Source organism: Pezoporus wallicus, unplaced genomic scaffold (assembly GCF_028554395.1).
Source record: "Pezoporus wallicus isolate ANWC-B61680 ecotype Strahan unplaced genomic scaffold, APGP_CSIRO_Pwel_v1 scaffold_6445, whole genome shotgun sequence".
NCBI classification, from domain to species: Eukaryota; Metazoa; Chordata; class Aves; order Psittaciformes; family Psittacidae; genus Pezoporus; species Pezoporus wallicus.
Genome location: NW_026641753.1, coordinates 5,207,825 through 5,235,241, shown reverse-complemented (window position 1 = coordinate 5,235,241; position 27,417 = coordinate 5,207,825). Strand labels below are relative to the sequence as shown.

General features: G+C 36.1%; 1 long non-coding RNA gene across 1 annotated transcript in view; it reads left to right on the top strand.

The window, feature by feature from the left end:
* Positions 1-826: 826 nt before the first annotated feature.
* The window catches only part of LOC130607761 (uncharacterized), a 184,017-nt gene continuing 157,426 nt past the window's right edge, over positions 827-27,417 (top strand). Inside the window, exon 1 of the long non-coding RNA XR_008974331.1 lies at positions 827-963. This is a non-coding gene — a long non-coding RNA (uncharacterized LOC130607761). The remainder of the gene's footprint in view (positions 964-27,417) is intronic.

Sequence of the window (27,417 nt, the reverse complement as noted above, 5' to 3'; positions counted from 1 at the left end):
CCCCAGACCTTTATTTTGGGGTTTTGTTTTTTTTTATTTTATTTTTCTCATTTCCCTTCCTTAGATATTAATGTGTTTAGTAAAATTAGCACTGGTTCTGCTCTTTATATAAAAATTTCCACAGTGAGATTTTTCACAAGGTCTGTCAATAGTTCTACTGGGAAGGTAAAGATTTGCAGAAGAAGCAACTTCATATGGTCATAGTGGGATTTTGGCATCTTCTAAAATATTCATAGATGGTGCATATGCAACTCCTTTAAAAAGACTATAAATCTATTTGTACCTTTCATTCCTTCAGCCTCTAGGTTTAATCACAATTTTTGCTTTTGCACAAAAATCACATTATTTTTGAATGAACTTTTGAGAGTTTTCTTTTTCCTTTTCAGCTTTGCTACTGCTTACTACTGTCTCTATTTCTTTCACTGTTGTTGGCTGGAAGGCTCTTCTGATGCCTCCCCTTCTTTATACAAACTGATTTCTTCTGTTCATTGAAATCTTTCTTTTAAGTTCAGCTCTGCAGCCTCATCTGGTTTAACTAGTTTCCATAAATTTTCACTTTTTCATGTATATTGTCATGGAACTTGTTGCAATGTTGTTTTGGTTTTTTTTTATTATTGGTAGATCTGCATTTACTTTGTGACTTCTAAGCTTACTTCAGTATTTTAAGTAATCCTATAAAAATCTTATCTTTGTGTTGTATTCAAGCTGAAAATTTGGACCTCCTTCCGCAAACCTCCCCTCAAAATTACAGCATCTTAGATCAAAGGCTTCTGGATAGCCTTAACAGCATTATTTGACTTTTTTTCCCCCGCTTTCCTCTAATCCTTAGGGTTGTCTACTGAAGTGCAGACAGTTGTCTTTGCTGCAAGCCAGTTGGGTGAACGCCAGTTCTTGTTCAAAAGCCATGTGGCAGAGTTACTGTGACTATAAGCTGAAGCTGCTGTGTCCCGCCTCTTGGTTCAGGTAAGGCAGATGTGTCTCTGCTAATTTAGTTCTCTGCCTTTTTTTGAGATACAAAGAATTTGAATTGTGTTTGAAGGTGAACTTCTCCAGGACTAATACTATACAATGTGTAAATGAAGTACTGTACACATAACTGAGCATTTTCGGACTGCTGTCAAATTCTCATTCAGGACTTATAAGGTGTTTTTCTGTTTCATTTGAGTATTATCTTTTGGAAATTATGCTTTATTATTTTTATAAAAGAGATAGTTTCCTGGAATATTATGTATAATTTAAAAAAAAAAATTGCTAAATAATGCTTTCAGTTTTGCTGACAAAGTACTGGGTTTAATGCTTGGTTCCTTCAGAAGAATGTGTTTACAGAGTGGGTTCAGTCCTGAATGAATGGAGAGTTTTAGACTTTGATTTCATGGACAGAACTTCTCTGTCACTATGGTCCAAAGACAGATTTTGGTTTTTTTTCCCATTATTAGAAGCAGCAGAGCTGCAAGTCTTCTGGCAATGACAAGTTTAGTTTCCTGCTTATGAAGTCTGATGCAATACTACGGTGCCTTAAGTTAGAAATACAAGGTATGAAGGGTTTATGTGGAGAGAAAATAATCAGTGAAAAACATAACTTGTTGAATTGAAAAGACCTATTTCTGGATTTATACTTAGTTTGTATTTGTTATATTTTAATTTACATTCATGAGAATACATTAAGATGTACATCAATGTTCAAGTAGGGCTCCAAAGTAAGATAAGTTTGGAAACCAAATTGATTTGTATATGTTTAGAAACTTTTGGTCATGTCACAGAATTCTTTCCTTTGGACCTTGAAATTTGTGTTTCCAATTACTGTATGAGAAACTATAAATTACAGCTATACAAAAATAAATTATCACTATGTGGAGGTGAGAGGAGTAATATTGACACATAAATAGACAACATCAGATTTTATTAAGAAGTTAGCAACAGTGGGGGGAAAACTCACTGAATTAAAGATAAAAATCTGTCTGTGGAACTTATTCTTACCTCAAATACATTAATCTTTTGAGACATCTAGCTTTCTAGTTTTGGTAACACAGTTTTCTTTCAAGTACTGATGACATCCAAATCTAGATTGTGAATGGAGCCAGTCTGTTAAGGGAAATACCACTGCTCAATTATGGTATGATAATGTATTAATAAATAAGGTATTAAATAGTTTGCACTCACCTCTCATGTAGGTCAGATAAGGAAGACCTTTTGCTCATGTTATTTAGATAAGGAGAGGAAAGAAAAAGAACCAAAACCTGTTAAATCAGAATTACTTGCTCCTGTTCAGCCATTAGGAAATGCAGCTGCGACAGGAGGTGCATTTAAACTGTCTGGCTGCACTAACCTTAGAGCAGAAACATTCTGACTTTAATGTATGAAGACACAGCCCTTAGTAACTGCTATTAAATACTCCTTTGAAAAATAGTATTTGAAAAAATATCAGGACCATCTCTTGTGACCATTTGCACACCTATGAAATAAAGATGAGGTATAATGTCTTCTTGTACTCCAGAAGTCTGATGAACTGCAGTTCACAAAGTTGTCAACTTTATGTTATTAATTGCAAGTGTCAATATTTAGTCTCATCTGATACACCTTTTGAATTTTGAGAGGATTTAGTATCCTCAGTTCAATAAAGTTATTAAAAGTAAACATGTCCATCCATTTGTGACTTGCAACGTGGATTGCACTAATCAGCTGTGTAGCTCTGTCGATGTAGATTAGTTCTGGTCATGTACCTCATAGGAGAGCACAACTAATTTCAGTGTGTCATGGATACAGTGCATGGAATCTGTCCTGGCACTGGTCCTTAATGTTTATTTTTAAAATACCAGAATCTTCAGCAGATGTTCTGAATGATGAAACAAATCTAAACCAAATGAAATTACAAGATGAAATGATTAAGACTGCCTTTGAAATAGTGCATTTTCACTCTTTAGCTTTATCTTTAAGGAACAGATTAAGATTATTTTATGTACTGTAAAGTATATACATTTTAAGTTAAAGAAGTGAGAATAAAACAGCTTATAAATGGAGTTACCCTTTTAGTAGAACAATAAAGAGACACAAAGGAAAAATTAACTAGAAGAAAACAATCTCCTACATAAAAGGCAATTTCCTGTACTTTTGCTGTTCCAAAATCAAATACCTTCAAGAAATGAGCACAAAAAGAAATATCTAGTAGGTAGATGTTCATCTTCACTGATAATTAGTTTTTAATTTGAAATGGTATCTCAAATTTTCATCATGATTCATCTTGTGCAAGCTTATGAAGATGGTGGAAAGTATTGACATGATAAAGCTAAAATTGTTTCTTCTTATTAAAGAAAGATATATAAATATACGGCTAAGGTACTTGCAGGTCTTTAAGTTCATAGAGATTGGTGAATGATGATTTCCTTTGAAAAAGAGACCAGTTTTAAGTCCTTGAAATTTTCTTCTGAAACTGAATCTGTGTAAGTGGAGTCATATCAACACAAAATTTCATTATGCCACTACTGCATTAAAAATCACATTATATGATCATTATCAGTAGTAGTAAGAATGGCTTGGCAAAAAATTTTACTCTGACATTGCAGAATTCTGTCAGTTTGAACTGTCTTGCAGATTTGTTGATTTCCTGCACTGCTTCTGGCTCCAGAAAGCTAAAAATGATGTTTGGTTATTTGTTGTTAGAAATAATTATAGTTATTAGCTATTTCTATATCATATGTCAGGTTTTGGTTTTAAAGTTTACATGAGTTAATGGATGAAAACATTAAAAACAGTGATGTGGTAATGCCAGAAAAGTGTAACAAAGCGTTCAAAATATGTTTGCAGGAAAAATCCTAAAAAAAACAAACCAAATTGTATTCCCTTCATCTCTTTCATGCTGTCCAAGCAAAAGGCAAGAGGACAGGACAAAGCAAATGGTTACACTGAAGAATTTTCATGCTGCAACCCCATTTTTCCATAATTAATCTCCTGTTCTGTCATGATGCAGAAATAATGAAGAAAAGAGAATTAGTAATTCAGAAGACTGCAGAGATGTAAAGCAGTAGAAGTAGCTTGAAAAAATGTTTCACCCATAATTTAACGGGGTTCATAATTTGAGTTTTATAAGTATGGTAGCAAGTTAGTTGATATAGTTAAGTTATGATGCACTTACATGCTTAAACAGCGTACAGTAAAGTGCTCATTGTATTTGAGTATTTAGGATGCTTGGCTGGACATGGGGTGGGCAGGGGGAATAAATCTTGATTCAGATTTGTGGCTGTAATGCTTGTGCAGACATCCTGAATTATCATAAATAAATGTGGATTTTTAATCACATGAATTCACTGCCAAGCATTTCCAAACAGTGTGGTTTTGGTTGTATATGCTCGCAGAAGCTCAGACTTGGAGTAGTTGATGCCATTTTGGCAATATTTGTCAAGGGGCTTTCATAAGATACAAAGATGTTTAAAAATGGGCAGCTTCAAATAACTTTTAATGGGGAAAACAATGTGAACAGAAGTTGAATAAATGATATTGTAAGGAAACAATTTGTGTGTGCTTGTATATATACATATATATATAATTGCTAAATAGCCTCTTGTGATTAAATTGTAAGCAGGATAATCTCCAAAAATTGTAATGCTAAAGAAATTACTAATATAGACAATATAACCTGAAAATTTTATTCACTCAGAACAGTATGTGATTATTCATCATCTACTTTTGATTCATTAGAAAGTCACTCAAAAAAGCCAGGTCTGTGCTATCAGTGTTTTAGGTAGACAGGCATAAACACTGACCTCTAGTAGTAGCCACAAGGCCTTTTGCTGTACCAAGTTTTGTAACACAAAAAAACTAATAGCTCTTAATCAAAAAGCAAAGTATTTGAATTATTTCCAAGAGATTTCTAAATAATGTGGGTTCTTTTTGTTTGGTTGGTTTTGGTTTGTTTGTGGTTTTTTTTTAAATATTTCTATGAAAGGATGTGGTTTTGACTCCTGTGTTTGAAAGGAAGTGAAGTATTTGCCTCTTTATTTTGAAATGTTCATAATGGTCAAGGGCTTGTAGTGTTAATAGGAATATTTCCAGTTGATTAAAAAAAAAAAACTATCTAATGTTAAATCTTAGGGTTTATAGCAAGACTGTGTCACTTTGGATGAAAGAAAGTTGTCTGCTTTTATAAATTTCTGCATGATTAAATATGGCTTATCTATAGCATGTCCAGGTTTATGTGTATATAAATACACATTTGTATAAAAATAGTACATTTTTCACATTTCTTGCTTCTTCAAGAAATATCCGTCACTTTTCATCTTTGCTGTTATACTGCAGAAATTTGCATAGGCTTACTACTAATAAAACAATCAGTTGAAACCTTTCATATTCTCTAGAATTAATCTAATTCCTTCTGCAAGCAATATATCTTGGATCTCTGCAGCAGTCTATGGATTCTTATGTCGTACAAAAGGAGTCCATTTTTTGTTTTCAATCTGCAGCATGCTAATTTCCCTGCTTGTTCTGGCTTATGTTGTAAGATAAAATGACTTATAGCTCTCAAATTACCTTCTTGCACATAATTTGAGCACTTTATCATCAGAGTTTTTACGCTTGAAAATATGTGTGTGTGCTGGTGAGTGATATTTGTTTCCGTAATAAGAGCAGAAGAGAATTAAATTACTACTGCTATTCAGAAGGAAATATTTTGATTGTTGGGTTCTTATCATCAAAGGTCTGTCACTTAGGCCTGTACCAGAATTCATGAGATGTTTAAATCTCTGGCTCTGGGCATGCATTCAGCCACAGACAGCCAGAAGCGCCAGAACTGGCTTTGTGGTTCTGTTTTGTTTTTCTTTATGGTTGTGCTATGGTCATGTGTATCCCCTGAACTCCTCATCTTTCTGACTGCTTCGCAGATGATGTATAGTTGTAACATGTCATCAGTGTGCCGTGAGAACCTATTATACTGCAATATATCATTAAAGACCCTTCTTTCAAGACAGGATACTAATATATATCATTAAAATGATGGCCGGTAGGAACATGCATCTCAGAGAGGGAATTTTAGAATTTTATATGGGGGAAAAAAGTTCTTAAAAAAAGCAAATAAAAATATAGGTGAGTTGTGGGGGGAGGGAGGAAGAATACAGTAATAGGTAGGAGTTGTAATATCAGTAATATTAAAAATAAGTATTATTTGTAATATATATCTAGAAATAGTTTCTAGGTCATAAAATCAAGCTCGTGCACAGCAGAAAATGTTTATAACTGAGATTTTTATACATAAGACCTACTGTGCTGTGCTATAACTCACTGAGTTATGACTGGTATAGCCAGACTGTGCAGAAAGAAGTCTTAGAACCATTTTGAAATTAAAGGGGGCTGTAGATATTTTCATAATCTAAATTAGAATACAAAATTCACAGTATGAATCTGCCTGCAATGCTGTGCTAAAGCTGTATAACTTCCCCAGTGCCTCAGAAAGAATCATTTAAAGTGATGGTGAACTTGAGGAGCTGAGTACTGAGAGGAAACTGTGGCTTCTTTTCAAACATGGACTCTATAACCAACTGTGCATACAAATACAATTCCCATTGAAGTTGCCAGAAATTAAGTTATCCAAGAAACAGAGTTTGACTCAGAATGTTTTACATACAGATATATATATATAAAACCTCATATATGTAATGACCTTGTTATTACAAGTCTTTGTGAGATTATCATGTTAGAGAGGATTTTTCAAATACATACATATGAACATCTTTCTAATGCAAATACATTTCTTAATTTGAAACAAAAATGTATTGATCCTCAAAAATAATAAAAACAAGGACTACACATCTGTGTAATAAAGATCTGGAATGGGATGCTTTATCTCTTTCCATATCAGAGATGGCATGCTGATGTGGCTGCTGAAAGCTGCTTGTCCTTTCCTGTTCCTCAGTACAGCACGTAGGAAGCTTTTTCCACTGTAACTGCAAGAGCAATGTTTACCTGCAAGCCAAATGGTTCAAAAACAAGACTGCAACTCCATAACACTAATAGCTATCCGTAGGGACTTCGAGAGTTTTATATCTACTGAAACATTAAGGCTCATCACTTTTATACTATCTCTATTAGAATTAGATATTGGTAGATATCTTGCATAATTAGTATTCTGTGATTCTAAAGTGCATAATGCAGACATTACAGAACAGTATTTTGTCTGTTTCTGTACATGCTTCCATTATAATGATGGTATTAATTAATGGCACATTTTTTTGTATGTTCCAATCTGTAGCTTGTGCAGTAATATTTATACCAAAAATTATTTTAATAGTTTTTTAAAAGATTATTTCAGTAAGAATAATTTGCTAAAATGTGATGTTGCCTGTGCCATTTTCACTTCATTCACTGATTGCAGTGCCTCAGACAAAATTAAACAATTAATTTTGTCTAGCAAACCCTCTTCCTTAGGGACATGTATGTTCTGAAATAAATAAAAGGCGAGGTGAAGAGTTAGACGATGAAATACAGTGATTGTAGATAAGGTGCTACTTACATACACTTCTTAACGAGGTGACGCAAGCTACTGTGTCAGCTCATGAGAGTCTGTAAACTAAAGTGTCTCTCAGAATGCACCGTTCCTACCAAATGCATTTTGAATGTCTGTAAAATAATTGTACATTTTTCATACTGAAGTTGTAAGAATGCATTTCGAAATGAGGAAGGATATCTTTCAATTCCCGCAAAAAAAGAGCATTGTAGCAAGTTTCTGTCAAGTATTTTGAAACTAAATGAAAAAAGTTAGTTACTTCTGGTGGGAGTACGGACGAGTTAGTAGAACAGTATTCCATTCTTGCACTCACCTGGATTATTTGATGTTTTGTTTATCACCAGCACCATTATCATTATTTTTTCACATTGGCTCTTTCTCTGAGATACAGAAAAAGATGTGTTCAGACTTTACTCATGTTTACATTACTAACTTCATACGTGCTTCTAAACATCACCTGTCAGAATAAGTATTTAATTTTCTCATGTCTCCATTGGTAACATTATTTATAGTAAACTAATTCAACTTGTGTTATTTAATTCACTTTATAGTCATGACTTAGTTTCACTCCTCCTTTCTTAACATTAGAAGGGGTTTGTCTAGAAAAAGGTGGCACATTTTCAGTTAAAATAGTCTAAATCTATGAAATTAAGCAGAAATGATCAATAAACATCCACCCCACACAAAGAAAAGGCAAGCCCAAATATATTTAGGGTAAACCAGAAACAAAATAAGCAGTGCCCCTGAATTCCGTGAAAATAGACTTTGCACTTGGATAGCTGTAGGTCTATACCAGCAGAGACAGATTAATTTCAGTTGCATTACTCTTCGCCATCACAGTGCCTTTAAGAGGGGAAAGATTCTTGGGAAACATCAGCAGTGTACTGCCTACGTAAGGTTAGGTTCTCCTGACAAGTTTTGGATTCCAAATGCTTCTGCTTTTTTCCTAATTGAGCAATCACCTTATTTGATTAAAAAGGAAAGCTACTGCTACTAAAAACGTTGTCCTAAGAAGTTTGTTCTTGTCTGGCAAGTCATTTCATAGGTTACACTAAGACATGTTTCTTAAAAGGCATACTAAATAAGGAGCTTAAAGATAAATGACAAAAATTATCTTGGGATTATTCTTCCTATGAATGAACACAAGGTAAGCTGTTGCTGTGAAATAATGGTACAGATTGCAAGGTTACAATAGGACTAAAGCTTACACAGTCATTGATCTTGTCGAATTGATAGCGCTTAATTTACTAATGGGTCAGAATGTGGCCTCTTAAAAGTTGTGGGTGAACTCCACAATTGAGTGATAGTATGTTAAATTAAAACAAAAAAAAACAACAAACACTTCAAGAGAAAACCTTGAGGATTTGTAAGCCTAAAATTTGTCATGTAGATTTAATAAAGACCATACCCCTGAGTACTTGTCAGGCGTGGAAGTGTTAAAAACTCAATATAATCTCAAGAGTACTCAAGGAGCCTCAACAATTAGATAGTATAAATAATTTTGGGACAGGACAGGATCCTTTCCTTACTGCTGTCTAACATATTACATATGTTGAGTTGCATCTTCTTTTTTTTTTTTTTTGTGAAATAATAATAGTGTGTTGCTTTTGAAAGTCACTGATAGTGGCAAAGATAAATACTGTTCAAAAAGAACACTAGTTGAAGACTATTCTGACATTCCACTCGAGTATCTCATATGTAAGTCTGACTTGCCTACTTCAGATTAGGGACTTAAACTTGGGTATTTCCCAGGTGGGGTTCACAAACACTTGATTATTACCTTCAGTTGTTTGTGTAGCTGATGTTCACAGGTCCGATTAACAGCTGGGTTTAATACGCATGGAACTAGCAACAGAAAAGAACAGAAAACATAATGAATGAAATCAGTAATGATATTTGTCACTTCACTGCTCTTGGACTTGAAATGCAAGTGTTCTATGTGTTTATGGCTATATGTTTTTAAATTATGACACATTAAGCATCTTCACAGAATTTTGCAGCACCTACTCACCAATAAAAAGCATGCGGTCTGTGTGCTTCACAGGCACAAGAGTTTCAAAGAAGCATAAAACTGCAATAGCTGAACAGCTGGCAGTCATCTAAGTATGCCTGTAACCTTAGCATCAGTTTAGGGATTTTTTTTTATCATTTTCTGTGTTGCTTGCCATCTGGATTAAAACTGATATTAAATATTTGGATGTAGTCTCAAATATTCTTACATTTTTGAAACATCATATTACGTGACCCTGCTACACTTTTGGGTAAATGCTGCACTTATGTTCAGATGCTCTCATTAACACTGCCTATTGCAAACGGAGCGAATGCTTGGTCTTTTGTCTGCTGACTTTATGAATGTTTGTCGCTTTAGAATTTGGACTCCAGTCAGTACTAAGGAAAAGGCTCTTCTTTGAATTGGGCTTTTGTTTAATTTGTGATGTAAAAGCTTAACATGTCCTTGAGTTTAATATTTCTGTGGAACGTCATGAAGTCTATTCGGTAGAGGAGGTTTTATGAGTTCTGTCTCCTTAGGAGCCAAAAGGTTTGTCGAATTACTCTGTCCGGCAACTCAGCAGAAGATACTTATCTGTTGACCCATACGTAGTGAGAGCAACAGGAGAAATGTTTATAAGATCAAGCAATTTCTTGCCTCTTGAATAAAACATATCTTATTGATCTGAGAACAGAAATAGTGTGATAAGACAAAGCTTTTCTGTTTTGTTTGTTTTTGGAAGTCCTCAAGAGAAATCCCCCAGTGTGCATTCCGGGGATGCCCCAATTGGGATTTTCTTTATATGAATTTCTCAAGAGCTTTTTATAAATGTTTTTTGCCTCTGTTCTAGTTATGCCAGATAGGGTTTCTAATGCTTTCCCCTTATGCTTTGTAGGAATTTCCTCAGCCCTTGGTGTGGTTTAAATCTGTGATTTTTTTTTTTTTTTTTTGGGGGGGGGGGTGTAGATTCTTTTAATATATTTTATTTTTTATTTCACACCTGCTTTTTTTAGGTATCTCCCTCTATATTTTTCTCTAATGTTTCCTCTTAATTCCCCCTTTTCAGTCAAGGAACTCTCACCTGATTTCTAGGAACTTTCTGTGGTATTTTTTAGGAATTCTAGAAAAAATGGTACAGATCCTCAGAAACTTGATCTTAATGAAGTTCATGAGTTTTTGTTTCCCTGTCCTTCAAAGAGACTGAGTATTCAAAAAAAGTATAATATTTTGCAAATTATAATGTACTGGTTTAAATGGCTTGTCACCTCTGCCTGTGTGACACACTGTTTATCCCTTAACATGTTGTGTGTTTCTTTTATATTATGAGCTTGTCAGGACAGTAATAATTTCTGTGTGGTACTGAGTTCATAAGGTAGAATTCCTGCCTTTCTTGTCTCTTCGGTGCTATCATCATGATCATGTCTATAAAGGAGAGCAGTATGAGTGTAAAAGCCAGAGGGAAGAAAGTTGTGAATGTGTTATTTGAACAAGTAGCATTGTATGTTTGTAGCCAAAAAGCCTTCAGATTTAGTTAGTGTGACACAAAAGCACAGTAATAGGGATGAAATATTTATTAGGATGGGAAGAGGGTAAGAAGCAGGAAGAAACTTCCCTTTAAGTGTTCACTAGTTATCTGTTTAAAGTATTGGTTATTAATATAAGTAGTAGAATGTACTGAAAACTATTCTAACATTTATGTATATTAATTTTTCCCTTGCAATAGCAATGCAATGGAAGTTTGTAGCCACTTAAAATTAGGATATTAATGCTGTAAACACGATGAAACATGTGACATTGAAGTCACTTCACTTTTTAATTCAGTTAAGTGTCTGACAGAGTGGGACAGTGCTGGTGTTACCTAGCACTAGAGTCCATTAATAAAGATTTGCTTGTTCTTTTATTAATCAGTCATACAGATCACACTAGCATCATTAATTTATTCACTTGGTAAGCACTAAGCCACCTACATCTAAGCACTATTAATGAAGTGACTCTCTTGAGTCAGAAATCTGTGGCGGTGGGGAGTTATAAGGGTGAGGTTCCAAGGATACAGATAGAACTAATTGCACCTCCTACAAGTAAGAGTGAAAGGATTCTGAAAGCTTGTTATGCAGTGTGTTGGTGGAAAGGGATTTTGGAAGGAAGGGAAAAATCAAGGAGGGAATACTCTGTGCTATGCTGTGGAAATAATGTTAGTACAGTGATGTAAAAAATAAAATACATTAATTCTAATATAAGTGCCTCTCTGAACTCCTTCCTTGACCCCGTGTACACATCTTAAAATAATTTATGTGAGCTTGGTACTTTACACAGAACGTAAACTGATAAACTAGGAGAATTGATCCTTTGGATAGCTCTGTGGGTGGTGGGATGGGGGAGTGATAAAAATTTCTTTACACAGCTTCATCCATATGCTTAGCACTCAAAGTGAAAGCTAAACTACTTAGTTTGTGTCCATATGCTAGCAGCCTATCATGGTGTAGAAGGCTTCCAAGTAGCGTGAATGTAGCTAGCCAGAAGATGCTTCTTTGACCTATACTGCTGTGACTGTTTCAGTTATGTGTTTCTTTACTTGCAGAGTAAATGTTTTCCTTTGCAGCAGATGAATGTTGGAATTTTGCTCCTTGAGTCCTGAGAGCTATTGATTGTGGGCTTTCAGTTACCAGCTTGCCTACAGGCCACAGTTGCTTCTTTCCCCACAGTTGCTTCTTTCCTCAGCACACATGTTGTGTGGAACTCATCCAGAATTCTCTATCAGTTGTACTTACAAAAATTGTGCTAAGTTTAAATATGAAAGAGAAACTAGGAGATTATTGCCTTAGTTTGAGATTCTTGTGTATTGTGGATAAAAATTTTCCTCAGTACCCTTGCTCAAATGCCAATATTGAGAAGACTCTGTACTGCACTGTTCAAACATCTCTTTTGCTCAGCACAGCAGGTGGCATTGTTGCTGAAAATAAAACTAGTGTAAGGAGAGTATCAAGAATCACAGATTGCATTTTCTTCAAGTAAAAAAAGAAAATAAAACTTTCCCACTAATATGACATCCTCACTGCATCCTAATGCTGTGACTGGGGCAGGGGGGTTGTGAAGGGGAAGCTTCTAATAGTGATGAAAATTAAAAAGAGAAATTGAAATGTTGTATCTGAATTTTTGCTGATGTACAAATAAGTAGGCTTTGGAACAGATCTAAAATGTTAAGTTCGGATGTTTTTTCAAATACTTCAACAGTAAACAGTATCAATTTAAGGATGAAGCAACAAGAACTCTGAAGCATAGGCACACAGGCCAGTGCCAGAAGAGACTTAGGAATGTTATCTGGTCCAGCTCTCTGTTCAGAATAGAGCTGATGTAGACTGGGTTGCTCGGGGCTGTGCTCAGTGACGTTGTGATGTATCCAAGGAGGAAGAAGTATGAAAATGTTTAAAATGCTGTGCAAGTCTGTAGAGCTGTACAGTGTTTGCTGAACTGGTGTAAGAGGAGGCTGGCCATTACCAGTATTTCACCACTAACCTTGGCTGAGGTGCAAGGCAGGAATTAATGTTTCAGGAAGGGCAGGCAGCATTTCCATCTGTTGACCTCGCTTGACTACTTTAAGCCATATGTATTAACATAACAGCAACTTCTAATAACTTGGGATTTCTAGAAGAATGCATAGCCCATTTCTAGACATTAGCTATGTTGAGCATCACAAAACTTCCTTGCAATATATTCTGCTAAAATTCTAGCTTTGACTATTATAGAGTACCAGGTGAGAAGAATATTAACTCTTGAATATGCATGGATCTACTCAAGTGTATTGGTAATTTCTTATCTCATGACTCTGTATTTTAATTTTACAGCCATCAGCTTAACCACCTTTTGCATATTTCAATTATGACAACAAAAGTGATAGTCAGTGAGTCCATGATGATGTCCAGAGAAAATCCAATCAAGGTGCAAACAAGGATTCAGCACTGCTTATGGGAGTTGACAAAGTGTGCATGTAGAGATTTTTGGATCCATGAAATGCACTGAGGCATTATAAGGAAATTGATTATTTAATTTTTTTTTTATATAGCCTCTGATCAAAGAATCCTTGTGATAGAACAGATCCAGCAATTTTTCATCCTCTGTGTCAATGCTTTGATCTCCAATAAGTAAATGCAAAAGGGAATCTGATGACACATCACAAGTGCATCTGTTTGGTATCTTGAACTACAGACCCATGTTGTAAAGATCTGTCAGTTCCTGCTCTGACACTGTCTGGCATTCCTCTGATGCTTCTTTGAAATAACATGCTGTTGGACATCATAACTGCCTTCCTGCTGAATAGCACAGTCTTGCCAACTGCATAGCAAGCATCCCAATGGCATTGCTTTGCTTTCTATCACCTTTAGTACTGATGTTTCTAGGTAGTTCTGGATTGCTGTCCTTTTTACTTCCTTTCATAAAGACAATGTATGTTATGACCCGTATGTTCAATTTACTCCCAATTATTTTCTTTGTGTGTCCTACTAACTTGAGCATATGTGGATGTTTTGCTTTGTTAGTAAATACTTATGAACTAGAGCAGTCAAATGAGGTCAGCTTCATATGTGTGCACGTCCACTGAGTCTTTAAGCAGTTTTTGTTGTGAAAAGTAAAGGCAGAATTTCTTTAAGATGTAGTTCTACATGGCCTAACAAACGAAGACAGACATTTTCATATCTTTATGAAACAAAGTAGAACTTCAACAGACAAATGGTTGGATATTCAGCCTTTAGTCTCTAGATAAATCACTGATGTGTAATTTATTTAAATTTCCTTTCCAGTCAGTATAGAGAGAAGGACAATTTAGCAATCTTACATTATTCATATAATCTAACTTAGACACTTAAACTCTCTGTAAAGTTAAAACGTGCAATAGAATTTCTAAGACATGTTAGTATGCAGGGGCCAAGAGTACTACACTGCTGTGATTTGAAAGTAACTATAGTTTCTGTATTATAATTGGTACTTTCTAAAGGAGAAAATGTCATTGAGATGGACTTCTGGTTAGCTTGAGAATAAAAATAACCTAGAAGGCCCAGTGTCATCTTTTCCTTTTTATTTTACACTCCTACCTCCATACACCCCATCCCCCGAAGAAATTTGGCCCAAGAGAGCTCTCTTTAGTATTTGCATTTAAGACGGTGAAAACTAACTACAGACAAAGTCTCAGAACGCATCTCCCCTTCACTGTACATACACTACACTATATTTTTGAGTGTGAAAATGTATCAGTTCATAAAATTACAGATGTGATTAAATAGGGTTGTTATTTTAAACTGTTGTCACTGGCTTGGCTTCCACTGCCTATCACCTTCTTATGCTTCCAGAAGTCACGAGTTTTACTTTGCTTTGGACTTTCATTTTTTGGTGGTGCAGAGAAATCACAGATATTTACTGTCCTCATGGGCTTGTTTACAGGTAAATTTTAAAATGTTTTGAGTGTAGTTTCTCATGACTTCCAGAGGCAGAAAGGCTGCTGCAGAAGTGGATGGAGGATGTTGAAGTCCTAAGGAAAAGGAAAATTCCTTTTTTTTCCTCTGATTCACCTTGCATATTGGAAATATTTAATGCACAGACGTGACAGGCTGCAAATTACTACAAAGTAAAGGAAAATAATGATGTTCAGGAAAGCACTCTTTGATAATTGTATTTTAAGATTCAAGCCACTGACTGTGATTCTGATTTTTATTTCTATTTTTTGGTCATTAGTGGAGCAGATTAAAAACAAAACAAAAACATGCATCTGGGAAAGGTAATGAAATATTCTGTTTGATCTAGCAATTTCCTGTTTAACACCTCCACTTTGTGTTATTGATTACTATCCAGGCAATGATGTACAGAAATGTTACAGAACAAAAAAAAAACCCTAACAAAAGAATCAAAACAGTACTTGATATCTCCATAAATCTTAAAACTACTCCTTCCCCTGTGCCCTCCTCCCCCAGAATACTCATGTCATTGAAAAGAAAGGTTAAAATCGGGTTTAATGTGTGCTCTGGGTTTTCCAACATATTCAGTATTCCATATTGAAGATGAGAACAACTCAAGGAAAATATTTACTGTAGTGTTTTGTGCTGTACCACCAGTTAGCCAAAAAAAAACCCCAAAACAGCCTAACATCCTGAAATCTTTCTTTAACAGCATATAACCCTGTTTCCTTAAAATAAATGACACAATTAAAACAAAGCACAAGAAGCCATTTTACTCCTAACTTTGAGACCTCTCAGTGTTTCCCTGGGATTTTTTTGGTAGCAGAAAAGCATACATTTGCGATTTTATTTTTGTATTAATCATCGGGGGGCGGGGGAAGTCTATTTTCAATAAGATGGTCTTTTAATATTTTAAGAGAATAAAAATAGATACTATCTGTATCAGGTGCTCACTCATCCTTCTTTATAATCCAGTCTTTATTCTAGCAGTGAATTCTCTTTAGGTATGTTTTATCAGCTACATACTCTTTCTCAGTTTTTCTGTGTTAAGATTTTACCCTTGCTGTCATGAAGAAGTACCATTTTGTCTCATGCCTCATTCCTAATGTGTGCTTTGCTTCTGGAGGTTGTTTTTCTACAATTTATTGTCGTTTGGACGTTACAGCTGTTCTACACATTACACATTTTACAGAGATGCATTCCATCAGACATCCCTGTGCTGCATGTTTCTGTCAGAATACTTATTGACACGTGATTGCCTTCATAGTTGCAAATTCAGTGACAGACCTGTGGTTCTTAGAGGTCAAATGTGGCTTCATCAATGTAAGTTTGGTGGTGGTGTGGTGTTGCAGACTAATTTCATTTTTTTCCATCTTTTTCCTTTCTTGCTTGAGGTCACTCAGAGATCACAGGATTTACTGGAAGCTCTCCCATCATCTGTGAATGTTTTATATACTGACCAGTAGTATAAAGAGATTAGTTTGACTTTGATGCATCTCTGTACCATGTGTAACTAATACTTACATGAACTGGTTTAACCAAGTAGCAATAAGGGTCATTAATTTCTTTATACATGAGTAACAGAATTCTTTACCAAATCTCTAGTTGTTGAATCTGTTAAATATTCATACGACTGATGCAGCAAGGATTTGTGAGTGCCACCCTCCTCGGTGCTTTTTGTAGAGACTCCTTCCTTATCTTAGACAAAAAGAAACTTTTAACTGTACTTTAGGTCCACAGTTCTACTGTGCTAACTGGGCCACAGGCTGTGTATGAAAATGGATAGCTTCCACACTACTGGGTCATGCCTCCAAAGTGCAGGCTGTGTATGAAAATGCATAGCTTCCACACTACGGGGTCATGCCTGCAAAGTGCAACTGCTAAGTTAAATATATATGAATGTGCTACAGTTAGTGAGAAGTAACATGTTAGTGAGCCTAAAAATTATTAAATATTTTCGCTTCTATGGTGAAGATTAAACCAAGAATGAAGTACATTTTAACAACATCATATAGGGTGGTATTGTGTCCTTCAAAGCACTTCATGAGAGATGACTCAAAGGCATAACGATTTTACTGTCCATGCATTTTCAGTGCGAATTCCTGTACTCTCACCAGAATGCCTGCTGTGGCTGTGCAAGGCTGGTGTGCTCAAAAGAGCAATCACCTTTTCAGAAGACTCAACTCTTTTTTAGTACTGCTTTGGTATAAATTCAACTGTAGCCAGATTTACTGGAAAAAACTGTGAGAAATTAAAATATTTTGTTGAATTTTAGGATTTCTTTCTGTATTTCAAAATTTGGAAGAAAAGAGAGTGAAAGTAAGGAGCTGCTGCCACTGCCTTGCTATCTGCATGTGTTCTATGAATGACGAGGCACAGGCTCTGTTCAAACTTAGGGGTTTTTTGCCTGTTGTAGCAGTGACTGAACCCACAAAAAGTTTATTGCTGTCTTGATGGTGATTACCTCAACTCTTTTTCCAAAATCTCTTCTAGTTGTAGTTCAGGGTTTTTTTACTGGTGTGGAAAATAATGAAGCGGTTATCACTTATTCTTTAATGCAGATTTCTTCTCAAAGCACTACTGTTCAGGATGGCTGAACCAGAAATGGATACAAAAGTTAGGGGCAGCTTAATATCGAACTATTTCTTAAAGAACTTAGAGGTGTAGTCTCAAAATTCACCTAATGCTCTCAGGGATACAAAGCTTGAGGGTTTTCTCACAGGGATTTCTGATGTGAGCAGAATGCTAATGAAAGGGATTAGCTACCTATCTCATGCCATGTTTTTTTTCATGAGTACATATGAAAGCCACTGTTACTGGTATTATTTAGAGTTCCAGTACTGAAGTGTATAACAAGACCTTTTCTTGCAAAGAAAAGTCTAGCTCAAACATTTAGTTCTTAATTCTCCTTATACATAAATGCATAAGGTCCTTCAAATCTCTGTCTAAAATGTTACCTGTACTAGGCTAGTACCCACTTATTACAGGACTGCTGTAGCCTGCCACAGAACAAAGCAAATAAAAGAAGTACACTCGTACATTTTTGTGTGCTTCAGCCACTGACTGTTGGTAAAATTATTTTCCCTAGTTAATGGTGATGAGTGTTTAAAATTAGCCCTTCTGCAACTTAGTGCTAAGCAAATCAGGATTTCTGGATAGTGTGCTTCACAGGAGCGGACGTCCTCCTGAAACTGTAACTGGTGTAAATGGAAATAAGAGACAGACTCAAAAAGAGTATTTGTTTTTTCTCTCACATAGAATCGTAGAATCATAGAATAGTTGGGGTTGGAAAGGACCTTAAGATCATTTAGTTCCAACCCCCCTGCCATGGGCAGGCACATCTCACACTAAACCATCTCACCCAAGGCTTCGTCCAACCTTCGTACATGCACACACTCTTTCTGCTCAAAACTGGGTTTTGAGCTACAGATAATAGTTTTTATTTCTGAAATTAATATTTTTCTCTAAACTTAGACTATTCAAAGAAATAGTAGTTTCTTACTAGCAGATACTTCACAAATTAAGTAGAAGGGAGACAGATACCTTACATAAGATTACTGTCATGTTTAATGTGTCACTGTATGTGTTCCAAATAATAATAGTGCAGCTTAAGATATACCTTTAATTCTTATGTTAGAGTTCTGGATGACTGTGGAGACAGGGTTAACAGAACATCCGTAAACCTGAGTGGTCTGGATGCTCTGTTGGGGTTCAGTGTGTTGTGTGCAGCCTGCACGCATGGAAATGACTACCAGGTGAAAGTCTGTGGCGAGTCAAACCCATAAAGCTTGCTTAGCTATTGAAACACTCTGAAGTGCTTCTGTCTGAAAATAAATGCTGTTTTCCTTTAACTGTATTCTGACAGGGCCTTTGTTTCTGAGTTTAAAAATTAAGGGTTCTTTTAAAGAATCAAATAAACCAGAGGGGCACATACACAAAAAGTGAAATCAAATTCATGTTAAATTTAGGAATAGTCTCCAGTCCGCAAAGGGATCACAGATAGTAGTAGCAGATCTAAGAGGTCTGTTTTCCTATCTGAGCCTTGCATGAATTAAAAAATAACCACTGGATTGAAATCAGATTCTCAGATATCTGCGAATATTTTAATTGAAATAACATGTGGATTAACACTTTTAGGGTGATAAAAATGTGGAGACACACTCAGCGATAGTTTTTAGTGTTCAGTCTTTTCTGGAGCAGATCAGTCATCTTATATTAAAGACTTATCAGCAATCTTGAACTGTCTTAGCTGTAAAACAGAGTCTTATGTAGTGATTATCCTTTCTGTTGCGTGTATGATATTAGAAGTGGAGTAAAAACCCAAGACAAATGCCAGGTAGCCAGCGGATTTGTTTCAGCCAATTTGGCTAACGCAAAGGGTTCAGTATAGGAAAAATATAGGGATATAAACAGAAGTACAAAATGAAGCTTTAAAGAATGCAACTGAGATGTGAGTGTGCAGGTGATAGAAGGATAAAGTTAAATATTTGATGGAGTTTGGGAGCTGAAAAGGGACAGTGTAATGATTCTTGACCACTCACTATTTGCTGCCTGTAACAGGGTTGGTAAAAGCATGGAGAAAGGAATTCAGGCTTAATCATAGCTAATGCAATATATGTAAACAGGCCTTGCCTGTTGAACAGTCCTTAAAGGTTAGGAAAACAGAGTTCAGCTTTTGATCATAGTTTATAGGTACGTTGCTCTGCTTTGGAAGACAGTATTGGAGCTTTAAATAAAAGCGAAACAGCCCAAACCAACTAAAACCCCTCAGTTTCAGTCATTCGTTGAAGGGCATGGCATTTTTCTGCAGAGTGTTTTCAGTTACACATGCGTGTTGAGAATATGTATTGAATGGTGGCCCTGATGAGAAATGAGAATGAGAAATGAGAATGGGAAATTCCTATCTAGATGGAGCACAGTAAGGCTCATCTGTGAATCTGTGGATGCCGACAAAATGAAAAAGCATGATTACATCTGGAGTTGTGGGGGTTGGTTGGGTTTTGTTTGTTAGGGATTTTTTTTTTTTTTTTTTAAGAAAAGGCTGAGTTTGTATAAAACTAAGCTGCTTCTGAGTATGTGCAGGCACCTCAGGCTTTAGCACTGCAAATGCTTCAGGTAAGTCATCTCTTCAGAATTAGGGTTTTTAGAACTTAGGAGCACTTGTGAGAAGTTTGAACATTGCAATTATTTATTTAAGGCCTTTAAAGCTCATTTGTGTCCCTAAATCCTTCTATGAGTTTAAATTAAAATTGAGTTAAAAGTTGCGTGTGTTTTACTTGTTAGACCTGCTTGAAATACAGACAACTAAGACATGGAAAAGTGATAGCTGTTATTAATAAGCAGTTAATAAATTATGCATGTAAATATTTGAAAACCTCTAGATTTTATTTTTTTTCCTGAAATTGATCAAGGAAGCTGTAACAAAATTCCTATGTAGACATTTCTAAAGAAGTATGCTAAATTACTACAAATTGGAGTGCTAGAACAGTCAGCAGAGGAAGGAAAGTAAAAAAGAATTCTGAAGATTCTTCACAAAACAACCAACCAACCAAGGTGCAGCACTTGTTGTCTTTTTAAGTTGGGGACAATGAAACTTCCCATTTCCTTAATAATTCCTTTGTATGCCACAAACTATTTATTCCTCCACTTCCAGCTGCTCAGCATTATGGGCATTTTTGTATACTGAAATTTTTCACAAAATCCAGGCATGAAAACAAGTGTATAAAAGCAGTGTTGGCTGAGACACATGCAGAGATACTGCCTGCTCAAACAGGCCCTATAGGAACAGCTCCAGGAAAATCTCAGAAATTTAGTGCTTAAAACATTCCCATCTTCCACGTGTTTTTCTTGCTGATTACTAGGGAGGGATGGGGCAAAACAAAGTAGGGAAATGGGGTGAGTGGCTGTTAGCTTCAGTGATCTATGGCAGATTCCCAGATACTCATTGCTTCCCAAAAGAAAGCAAATGTCAAAGGAGTAATATTGGAATTACAGCTCACTTTGTATACTGGGCTTATTGCTATAGTCAGTGAGAATTTAATGGGAATAGGATTAGGGTCCTACATTGTACAATATTGTAATGGATACTTACTGGGTGACTGTATTTTGAACTCTGATGTTAAACGAAATAGTTTATAATAGTGCTACAAAATTTACAATAGAATTATAGTCAAATCTAGCTAATTAAGATGTTTGTCTTCATAGCATTTCTTATTATTCACTGTGTCTGTTTCCCATTAGACCGCAATAGAACAGTTCTGCAGCATTTCATCAATAGGGTGTAATTCTTTGTAATAGCTTAAGTGTTTCTAGATTTATCACCGAAATAAAAAACACCACACTTCCAAACTGAAGACATTATAAAAGGAAATGAATGGAGATCCTTTCTACTGCATCTTTCCTTTTACAAATCAGCATTGTTATTAATACCATACATTAATTCCACATGACTACATCTTTTCTTCAATGAGGATGAGATGTTAGAAGTATTGTGTAGTGTAACGGTTCTATAACCAGTCATTCTAATTTCCTCTGGTCAGCTTCCTGTCTAAATAAATTTAATTGCAAATAACAAATGCAATAGTGCTTTAAAAATAGTCTCTCTCTGAACTATGAATGTAAGACTGCTAGGTATAGTAATTCTGAAATCTAAGTGGTGTAACATAAATATTGTATAGAATGCTAAACAGCTAAGAAAAACATCTTTGACCTTTTTGCATAGACCTGAGTCACATCTTTATAGAGTTTACAAGTCCTCATGACCACCATTACAAAGCAGTAGGGAGAGAAGTTGTAATTCAGTTTTATCCTCTGATGGGACATAATCCCATTGTATGTCTTTTTTAAAGTTGGATATATTAGTCAAATCTTAAATAGACTAACGTAGAAACCCCTGTGATGTCTAGGCAACAGGAAGCGTACAATTTGTGCTACTGATATGCCTCTAGGCAATTTATTTTGACCTTTTGTGTATTTGAACAGAATAAAAATAAGACTAAGCCTTCACAAAGTGTTGTTCATCGCTATACTTCATAAGTAGCAGCACTCTACATATATCATGCCTCAAGATTATGTGCAGCCAGACCCATTGAAAATGGCTATTTTTGTCCTATGGATACATTTGAACTAAAAAAGAATGAGTGAGTGCTTGGCCCACATTTTTGCTGCGCTTGACACTCGAGTGATAGGGTAAGCACTCACTATGCGTTTGCACTGCAGGGGGGCCTAAACTTCCTTGGTATTTTTCCAAGCCATCTGTCTTGTGATGAATTGACACTATAAAATGTCATTTTCTAATTAATACTACAGTGCAACCAGTGCACCTTCCACAATCGACTTAATGTTTAAACTACAGAAAGCTTAATTTCTTTATATATCTCACATAGATCTGAAGTTACGACTAGGGAACTGAGGAATTCAGTATTTGTCAAATGACATAAGTATATTGACAAGATTTTCCAGCTCTAATTATTTCAATTGCTGAGACAGTATTCTGAAGTGTATGTTTAGTCTATGAGACAATTACTTTGGACTCTTAATCTGTAGAGCGTATGGATTACATGTATCCTGGATTCAGCTATAGCAGTCATTTTTTCTCCTCCTTAGTAGCTGCTGTGCTTGGGGTTGCAGTAGCTGCATTGTCTGTTGTGGTCATGACAAAATGGTCTTGAGAAAAAGAACTACAGGGTGCCCCAAAGCCTATAGTGGGTTGCAGGGTAGGTGGCAGTTGGCCACTGGAACCAGCACAAGGATTCAGATGTTCAACAAGCAGTTACCAGTTCCATGTCTATGTAGCTCTTTTTAGTTCTAGGTTTCAACGATTTCATTGTAAAGAAAAAACAGTGAAAACCAGGTGTGCTTAATTATCTTACAGACCCTAGCGCTTCTGTTGTGGCACTTGATGATCAGTATAGTGTCCCCTAGTTACCTTGTTACCCATGCTGGGGCATTGATTCAGTAGCGAGTCACTGAAAAGAGAAGAGCTACTTAATCTCCATTACTACTGCCTATAAAAACTGTGTTCCTTAGAGGACTATCACCAACTACTTGCCACACAGAGCACTGCTTAATTTATGAGGCCTGACAGCAAGGCAGTATGACTGCCTGTGCCTGTTTGCAAATATTGGCAGTTTTGTCCCATCTTCTTTATCTGTTAAGGTTTGGGTGTTTTGTGGGCTGTGGTATACTTATTTCAAATGACCTCACACTGAAAACTTTCTGAATCAGATAATTCTGTAATCAAAGAATTAGTGCTGGTCTCCCACTTTAAATTGTTTCTGTACACACAAATAAAATTACTCAGGTAGTTCAGCTTCCTCTTTAGTGGCAGTAGTAAATACTATAAAATTGCCTTGAACAGTTTTATATGGTTTTGAGAGTTTGTGCAAAAGCATCCCAAGAGCATGCTGGAGCAAAGAACGAACTACCTCTAATCCTTCCAAACTTCAATCAATTGGTAGACTATTATATAGGATATTGCATAAGTTCCTATTTGTCCTGTGGAAAGAATGCTTTTTCTTTCCCGTGACAGCAGTAACCTTCAAAAATCCACTCCTAATAAAATGAAAATGCATTGTGTAGTTGCTTGAAGATAGCAATTTCAAGGTATTGGGAATCATACAATAAAGAAGTATACTTAAAAATTAAAATAGTCTTTAAAATTAAAGTATGTGACCTTTGCTTTTCTCTAAGAGCTATGAAAGTCATGCAGTATGAAAGTTTGACATTTCAAATCAGTGCTTTTGTTAAACTTGTTAGTTTAAAGCAGATTTTTACTTGAAATAACGTATACTTTCTTCAGTGCATATTTCAAAAACTATAGTGTGGAAAAATAATGCAAAATATGATGTAGTAATTTTTTGTAAAAATTCCAGAGCACTGGAACAGGCTGCCCAGGGAGGTTTGTGGAGTCTGTCTCTTTGGAGGCATTCAAAACCCACCTGGGCACGTTCTTGTGTAACCTGCTTTGGGTGGCCCTGCCTTGGCAGGAGGGTTGAACCGGATGATCTCCAGAGGAACCTTCCAGCCCTAATGATTCTGTGATTTATTTAATTTTTGGTATATCTTAATTAAAAACAAAGCATTGATTTGCTGTGATCAGTATGAATTTAAGAACAGGAGTAAGAAACACAATTGGTGGAACTGACCTGGCTGATGATCTCTAGGGGCATCTCTAGGTCACTCTGTTAGGGTGACACATTCCACTAGCTCCCATGGGGCAACTTAGCAATGAAGATTGCAAAAATTCTTCCAAACATTCTGTGCGGGAAGTAAAACTGGTGTTGATGCAGAAGTGTAATGAGTTTAGTGCTTGAAATGCTTTTTAGATTAATATTCCCCTCTACTCTGCCCTGGTAAGACTGCATCTGGAATATTGTGTCCAGTTCTGGGCCCCTCAGTTCAAGGACAGGGACCTGCTGGAGAGAGTCCAGCGCAGGGCAACGAAGATGATTAAGGGAGTGGAGCATCTCCCTTATGAGGAAAGACTGAGGGAGCTGGGTCTCTATAGTTTGGAGAAGAGGAGACTGAGGGGTGACCTTATTAGTGTCGATAAATATATAAAGGGGGAGTGTCACGAGGATGGAGCCAGGCTCTACTCAGTGGCAAACAATGATAGGACAAGGGGTAATGGGTACAAACTGGAACACAAGAGGTTCCACTTAAACTTGAGAAGAAACTTCTTCTCAGTGAGGGTGACAGAACACTGGAACAGGCTGCCCAGGGAGGTTGTGGAGTCTCCTTCTCTGGAGACATTGAAAACCCGCCTGGACACATTCCTGTGTAACTTTATCTAGGTGTTCCTGCTCCAGCAGGGGGATTGGACTAGATGATCTTTTGAGGTCCCTTCCAATCTGTAGCACACTGTGATACTGTGAAACAAGTAAAGGCCTAGTCTAGCCCATGATGTAGGGAGTTGCAAATTGTTACTGGTATGGACCTATTGAGTTGCATGTGGAACAATGCACGTAGTTGTGTCAGAATAAAAAAAGATTCCTATAGCTTAATAAAAATGTAATCATTCTGAAGCCTCTTTAAAATTATTAGGATGAAAAAGTATGATGAAATATTGCATAACTATATCTAAGGCCGTGACTCTATTGACAGTAAGCTTTAACTCTTAAACTTTTAGTGGTCTTGCTTGCTATGACATTAATTTTACATCTAACTTCCCCCTTATTTGTAGTTGTTGTTATGTACAAGATTTTGCATCCTTACAATGAGCTAGTGAAAATTTTACACGACACTTTGGCTTATAGTTAAGTTCTTGAAACTGCACTGAAGTGATCGGAATAATGATGGCCACATTATTCCTGTGAAGGGAAGGCTCAGTGGATCTAGCGAGCGACTATCTTTTTCTGACCTTCTGCTTTGAGGGGAAAAAAGTGTAGAGGCCATAAAAACCTAAAATATTAGAGCTAAGAGTAGAGGAGGACGATATTTGGGCAATAGAGTCTAGATCTCGAAGTATGTCATTGATCATCTGTTATAATGCTCACAAAAAGGTTAACAGAATGGATCATTATAATATCCACTTTTTGAACGTGGAAACTAACATGTTTAGTAACATGAAGTAAGCATCTTGTAACACGAGAAGGAAGTACCTTTAAACTGTGTTTCATTCACTGATTTTTTCCTTTTTTTTTTCTCTTCATGGTTTTAATTGCAACAGCAGGATACTAAATAGGAGCTGAAAAATTGCATTGTGTTAAAAGGTCATAGCTATTTTGCAGTGAATACTTATGGTTAACCAGCTCAGTGAAGTAAATTGGGTTATGTTTGTCATTTCCCTCCCTGTCGTATAGATGAGATAACTTATTCCATCTGTGAGCTATGGGAAGTGTGGGGAGAGAATACCTTCGTGGAAGCAATAACTCTGTGCGGGACACCTCTGTCATTTCTTTCAGAACACTCAATTTCTTTGCAGCAAAGAAAGATCAGAGAGCAGTCAGAATTATACAGGAGTTTCTGAGATTGCATCACAGATATTGTCCAGTGGGTTTAAAATCTTGTATGTTTTATCTGATGGTGCCAGAAAACCTGGGGAAATTCCTTTAAAACAAATAAAGTCATGTTTGAGTTCAATCCATCCAAAATTTATTGCAGCTATACTAAAAAAGAAAATAAGATTTTGGATATTATCTGGTTTATTGAGTATGTGAGGGTTGGATACTTCTGAGTGAGGGTATATATTCTAGTAAGTAGAAATAATCTACAACAGCTGCATTTTTAATAGCTTTAGTCAGACCTGAGGAATGACTAAATGCTTTGCTAAACTGGGGATTGGGAGAGTAGCTTCTTCTTGTAGTATTCAAATAGCCACAGTGCTATTTGTATCAGATTTGTTATTTGTGTAAATAAACTAGAATCAATTATGGATAGAAGAGGGAGAAAACTTAAAAATAGGTAAAATTTTGAAAGGAAATTCTGAACTATAACAGAAGTTTTCTTGAAAGTAATTCTTGGGTTAGAATTACATTTCCTGCGTGTAAATATTTTTTTCTGACTTGATTCTCAGTGATTCCCATTTTTGTGTTTGGAAGAGAAAGCAACAAATTAAGGAACAGGAAGGGCTCTACTGCAAGTATGCAATTAGATTAAGAGTAAGCAATCTCCTCAGAGCAGTGTTAGGTTGTGGCTGAGATGTAGGAATGACTCTCCTGCCTCTCAGGTAGAGCATCTCTCCACTCTTGAAGAAAGGTCTTTTTCTCCAACAGTAGTATCTGAAAGAACATGACAATGTCCTTTCATAGCCTGAAAATTGCAGCTTTGAAAGCCCTAGCAATTTATTGCAACAAACGTTTACCTCTATCACAGTAACTTGTATTTCTTGCTCTCTTTTGTTCCTGTTTTTCCTGTGGGGGTCTATTTTTGTTTTTTAACCTGTTTTTTTCTTGTCCCCAACTCCAGGCTGGCTTTATCACAAATGAAAGACATTGCTGGGCAATATTCATTGTCATGATTTATTTGAAAAGATAGAAACCAAAAGTAGAACAAATACCTACTCTTATCTATATTTAACCTTGAGTTCCTTTAGTCTAGTATTCCTAATACATTTAGGAATATTTACAATTCCTAAATCCACTTATAGCTATTAGAAGTGGAGATTTAGAGTTCAAAGCAATGCTATTCTTCTCAGTGTTATCCTAAATTGCAATTTGGTTTTCCAAATCCAGAGCTGATTCATTTGGGGCAGACTGCTCTGTTTTTGTTTCCATTTCCTTATATGCTCTGGTTTACTGGATTTTTCTTTGGGATTATAAGTAGTAAGTGCTTTTGATGGCTCCCAGTGAAGCTATGTACTAAAAGGTCCTAATTAATGCACATTTGATGAAGGCGAGTGACTTCTGAGCAGAGAGGATATCTTCCCTTTGAATCTAGTCAGTATTCAGCTTTTAGCTGTCCTGGATCCCAGAGGAATACATTCATTGCAAGAAGGTACATTTTACAAATATGTTTGGTCAAGTTTGATCTGTGGTGCAACTGATTTACCAGAAAGG